The sequence below is a fragment of the Rattus norvegicus genome, chromosome 6 (genome assembly GCF_036323735.1).
Source record: "Rattus norvegicus strain BN/NHsdMcwi chromosome 6, GRCr8, whole genome shotgun sequence".
NCBI lineage: Eukaryota > Metazoa > Chordata > Mammalia > Rodentia > Muridae > Rattus > Rattus norvegicus.
Window position 1 is genome coordinate 117,928,128 of NC_086024.1, and position 6,602 is coordinate 117,934,729.

Here is a 6,602-nt window from a genome sequence, read left to right on the forward strand (position 1 = left end):
CCAGTCTTTCTATTGAGAAATTGAGTCCATTGATGCTGAGAAGTATTAGGGACCGATGACTATTGCTTCCTGTTACTTTTGTTGTTAAGGTTGGAATTATGTGTGTTTCCCTTCTTTGGGGTTTGCTGTAAAAAGATTAATTTCTTGTTTTTTCTTGGGTGTAGTTTCCCCTCCTTGTGTTGGACTTTTCTTTCTACTATTCTCTGTAGGGCTGTGTTTGTGGAAAAATATTGTTTAAATTTGGTTTTGTCTTGGAATATCTTGGTTTCTCCATCTATGTTAATTGAGAATTTTGCTGGAGATGATAGCCTGGGATGGCATTTTTTTTCTTCTCTTAGGGTCTGTATGATATCTGTCCAGGATATTCTGGATTTTATAGTCTCCGGTGAGAATTCTGGTATAATTCTGATTGGTCCACATTTATGATACTTGACCTTTTCCCCTAACAGCTTTCAATATTCTTTCTTTGTTCTGTGCATGTGGTGTATTAATTATTGTGTGATGATAGGAATTTCATTTCTAGTCCCATCTGTTTGATGTTCCTTAGGATTCTTGTATGCTTATGGGAATTTCTTTAGGTTAGGACAATTTTCTTCTGTAATTTTGTTGAAGATGTTTGCTTGTCCTTTGATTTGGGAATATTCACTCTCTTTATACCTATTGTTCTCAGGTTTGGTCTTTTCATTGTGCCCTGGATTTCTTGAATGTCTTGAGATAGGAGCTTATGGTTTTTATATTTATATCCCTGGTATTTATATCCCTGTCTGTTTGTTAATGTTCTTCTTTTCTTTTTCTGCTACTGAGATTCTCTCTTCTCTCTCTTGTATTCTGTTGGTGATGCTTGCATCTGTGACTCCTGATCTCTTTCCTAGGTTTTTCACCTCCATGGCTGTCTTCTTTTAGTTTTCTTTAATGATTCTATTTCCATTTTTAGATCCTGGATGGTTTTGTTCAATTACTTTACCTATTTGATTGTGTTCTCCTGAATTTCTTTAAGGGACTTATTTATGTCTTTCTTAAAGTCCTCTATCAAGTTCATGGAATGAAAGTTTAGTTCTGAATCTTGCCTCCTAGGTATGTTGGGGTATATAGGACATTCTGTGGTGGGGAAACTGGGTTCTGATATTGCCAAATCAAATTGGATTCTTTTGCTTATGTTTCTGTGCTTACTTCTCACCATCTGATTATTTCTAGTATTATCTGGCCTCCCTGTCTCTGATTGGAGCCTGTGCTTCCTGTGATCATGTGATCCTATGAAGCTGGATGTGGCAGAATACCTGGGGAGTCCAGCTGCAACTGGGGTGTGGGCTGCATGAGATCTGGTCAGGCACAGGTATGAACACAGGCACAGGAGGATCTTTGGCTGGGACGATGAGTATCTGCTTCCCCAGGTTGTAGGGGTCCTGGTTCACAGGGTTTGAGGGCAGGGTTTAGGGTCTTACCTGTGAACCTGAGTGTTTCATAATACCTAGGAAGTCGAGCTGCAAGTGCAGTGTGGGCTTCTTGGTATCAATTGGAAAAGGCAGGTGCTCAAGTCTCTGACTGGGCAAGGAATCTGCTCACATCAGATCTTCATACTTAATTTCACATGCATACTTTATGCTTTTATTTGCTAAATAACAATCACAGTTCAATAAGAACATCATTGTAAATTGTTGTGTATTGATTTAAAGAGTAAAAATATTTTAAATACACACAGAATTACATAAGACATATATGTATACATATATGTATAGGAATGCACACATACATGTATAAAGAGGGAGCTAATCAAAGCACACTCAAATAAATAAAAATTATCACTGTACTGAGCCCAAGATTTGGGCTGAAATCTAACTTTTTCCAAGTATCATGCAGTTGTATTTCATGATGAATAGAAAGGTGTTACTCAGGTTCAGCACTCAATGATCAGTACTGGTGGATCCTGAGTGGGCAATCAGGGTGGGAATAGCCTGGGTTTAAGTGACCTCAGGCTGTGGTGACCTTGACAAGAACAGACTCTCAGGAGGCACCTCAAGAGAGACAGCTTATTTCAATGGCGTAGGGGACATAGGCTACATAACATTTGAGAGTTAAGTAGAGACTATTGAGGTTATACATCAATGTCCAGGGCCATGGTGTTGGGGATGTCTCATCAGCATAAAGAGTAATCCCAGGTGCTTGCTGGACATGACTTTATAAGGGGAAAGAAAGATTAACCTGGCTGCTGGCTACATGACTTTGTCTAATGTGGCAAAAAAATGGGCATAGTTCAGGCAAGGGTGAAGGCAGGGGTAGAATGGGGCTGGTCCTACTCCTGCTAATTTCAGTATAAGAGGATACATTTTCTCAGGTTTGGACATACCTCCCCACCAGTCTACTCTTATTTTAGGCCTGCTCTCCAGTTCCATGTTTCCCTGGCCCCAGAGAAAGGTACAATTACTTTTGTGTGGGTTTATAACTATGAACATAAAATTGAACAAACCAAATTAGCACATATTTTTAAGACAAAAAAAAAGCAAAGGTTGACATAGCAGAGGAGTAATGGGCAGTCTCAGGCATAGTTGGATACATAAGAGTATAAGGTGATAAAGTACAAAGTCACTTTGGATGACTTATCTTCAGTAGCTAGTAAAACAATAATGAAGATGCATTCTTTGATTCAGTTATTTGCATTCTAAATACCTACCCTGAATAACTTAAGTACATACACAAGGGGTATGTCTAAGGATAGATAATTCGATCTAAGAAAAAATACTAAACTTTCAATTATTGAACGCCCACACATGTGAATTATAGTACTGTATTACAGATATGACAAATGAGATATGTTGTTTGTTAAATTATGATAATGAGAGATTACATACATTTTTGCAATGTCTATATTGTTATTGATATATGTCAATTTACCACATCAAAGTTCATGCAAATGACTTTAAAAAGCAGCTTAGATTAGATGTTTCCAGTAATTATGAGGGAACAAACTGAAGGACAGGGATTTAACTTTGCTGCTTTGATGTCTACCTCAATGAAGATAAAGAGCAAATAAGCTGTCATACATGACAGATACAGGATGATAGCAATATGGGTACATCTTAGTATATTCTTTCTATACATTTGAGTGTGTGTGTGTGTGTGTGTGTGTGTGTGTGTGTGTGTGTGTGCAATCTATATAAGGCCATCAGCATGTGAAGACCAGAGGTTGACTTCTTCCCTGACTCTAACAATATCTTGAGAATGGTTTGCTCACTGAACCCTGAATTTAACAATTAGGCTATTCTGGTTGCCCAGCTCCTGGCTCCCCCAGCAAGCTTTAGGGATCTGTCCACATCTAGACATTCTCTTCTGGTTTTTGTGGCCCCTGCATTTATGTGTACCAACCCAGACAGCGACTCACAATGGTACAGTCAATTAAAAATAAAATTAAAGAAAAATAGATAATTCCTCAGAATTGAACGATTTGTTGTAATCTCTGTCCTATTCCCAATTAACCTCATAAGCATTATAATCTCAGCCTTCCGGTCTGTGTATTTACTGACTTTCCACTACTATCTATGTAAGCATCATGGAAAAAAAGGCCATTTCCTCCTTCCCCTCTTTCCTTTCCTTACTTCCATTCTTCCTTCCTCCCTTTCTTTCTTCCATGCTTGCTTGCTTTCATCTTGACTGTAGCCTTAAGACTGCTATCTTTAGACAATAAAACTAATACACGAAAATATGTGGAGGGGATGAATAAATGAATGAATGCATAACACATCAGTTGGTAATGACAATCGGTCTTGTGATTCCTAACAGAATCCACAGAGCAGCGACTTCAAATCCTTTCTTCCTTCGAAAACCTGTAGCTACAGTATTGTTGCCCTTGCTGTTAAGAAAAGAACAATTTAATTCATACTGAAATGCAAAATGAGACACTTTTTGTTTTTTCCCTTTCCTTGAAATGTTTCTGTCTTATGCCTCATATTCCTAAATTCTTGTTCTCAAGTAGATTATTGTTAGTGTTTTTTTCATTTGTTAGCATCAACCTTTCCATGACCTGAGAATTAGACACCACTCTATCCAGCTCATCTTTATTTTTTTCGTATTTTTTCTCTTGAACAAATGTGCTTAATCTAGTTACCTATTTATCTATTTACCAACACATTTCTCAAGAACTTCGTCATTAATACCTCTTCAAGCTTCATTCTCACTCACCCTTTCTTCTCTTGCATCTTTGATGATCACTTTAACTCCTCTCACAGAAAACCACAACTTAGGGTCACCATATATTCCTTGTCATCACATTCACTGATCTATGCTAAACTTTCAATTATTGAATGCCCACACATGTAAATTATAGTACTGTATTACAGATAAAACAAATGAGATATGTTGTTTGTTAAATTATGACTAATTTTTAAGTAAGTCCTTCCCTTACTGTTCTAAACTGTCTCTGGTGAACAAAAATTCTGAATATCTATTTGTAGGCTACAAGCCAAGATGTGCCTGCTTATATAGTCTTGCTCAATCATGTCTATAAGACAATGCAGTGAGCTAAAAAGTGGCAAGATAAGGAAGAGCCATAGATTTCTCCAGGAAGTGGTGCATCAATCCTCCTATTTTTTGGGTGGGTGATTTTCACAAAATTGCTGCTGGAATTTCAAATATTTATTATTGTTTTAATAGACTGTGAATGTCTAGTACAATATCATTTCAAAGACAGTGATCTTCTGTTTTGAACTCTGTGCTCAAGAGATACTTCAATGAAGTTTCTTTACCTGATTGAAATATATATATATATGATATTCACAATTGCCAATTCCCTAGAATTTCCTTGGACATTGTTTTTGCTTCTCATGTCTGCTCAGATTGCCTTCCTGGCTTTCAGCATTCCTGCAATCCTCTTTCATTCTGCTTCTATATTTTCACAGCCTCTTTTTCACCAGCTTCAACTCTTTCACCAATTCATGAACAACTCACCTTGTAATCTGCATAATTTGCTTTTCTTTTTAATATCTGTGTCTTTGTCTTTCTTTCCATGATCAGGTGGCTTGTATGCATTTCCCAGATTTAGGAGGATAAAAATCCATTTCCTTCTTCTGCATCTAGGTACTAGTTCTTGAATATTGTTTTAAGGTTTTGTAAGTTGTAAAGTTTTAACTTCTCTGGCAGACTTACCTTCTCCTAGCCTTGGCCTTTTGATCAATAATATTGAGATTTTTTCATTTATCCTGGATTCATACCACTCATCTCCCAATTACCCTGTATATACCTTTTATTTTTTGCCCATTTTTGTTTGTTTGTTTGTTTGTTTGGGACATGGTTTCTCAACATAACTCTGTCTGTCCTGAAACTCATTATGGAAAACGGGCTGGCCTTGAACTCACAGAGAATTCCTTGCTTCTGCCTCCCAAGTGCTGGGATAAAGGCTTGCATCACTACCACCTGGTCTCTTCCTTATATTCAAACTCAGTTCATCTTCTTGTTATCTTTTGAGCAAATAGTTTCATTGCCTCCAGTCATTTCTTCTTACACATTCCTCTTAATTGTCCCTCAAAACTCACTTCTGATCATGTAACTACCAACCTCAAATTTTTATAAAGTAACATAAGACTATAAATCAGAAATATCTATTCTACTCCTGACATTCAGTATATACTTTATACTTTACAAAATCAATGTGATATATCGATTAATTAGCATTATATACTTAAATCATGTTATTTATTTTCTCTCTAAGATTTGCCATTTAGACCCATATATTTGAGCACTCTAATTAAAATACACACTCTTTCTTTGTTCTGAGTGATAATCCCATTCATATGTCTTTAACTACAGATGTAGTCACGGACCCAAGTCTTTTATAAGATAACCCCAAAAGCATTTCACCATGGATAGGGTAGAGATTTATGAAGCTTTATTACTTCCTGAAGTACTATTAGTGGTTATGGGGTGTAATTTCTTTAGTAGTGTAGAAAACGATAAGTTTAACTTTTAAGTTCATTTTTCCAGTAAATAGCCTCTCAGCTATCTTTAGGGAATAAACTTTTATTAAACATAATGGGTCACAGAAAGAAGAGAAACTTATTGAAAAGAAATGTTCTATTAAGAAAAAGGAGGATGAGAGAAGGGAGCAATAAGTGAAAATGACAGAAATTTATCACAAAAAAAGTAGGCAAAAACTTAAAAAATTAACCCACTTTCTATGTAAAAATATCCTAGCAACTACTCAACCCTAATAAGATTTACTCCAACTTTGGCTAGAGTCCAGCTGTAACATATTCCTCTCCCTTTGGAGAACCTGTCTATGCATTGCTTTAAACACATGGATTCTCTTGCCGATTCTTCTTGATAGTCTGTAAGAGCCCAGTTCAAAAGTGAGTACTATATTTCATTTTGCATTCTCCTTCAATCATCAAAACAATAGGGGATGATTTTGGTTCTCCAAAATGCAAGCTGAATTGAATTCCTAAATACTCCGATCAATAGTCACAACATAGCTGCAGAGCTCACTGCATTTCTTTTGTGTCTAGATCCTTATGGTTTCATTGCTCTGTGCTACTCCCAAATCCTAGAACTACCCTCCTAAGATAAAAGGGAAACTATTCCTTCTTCCAGGTTTCCTTCAAATGTCTCCAGGCTAC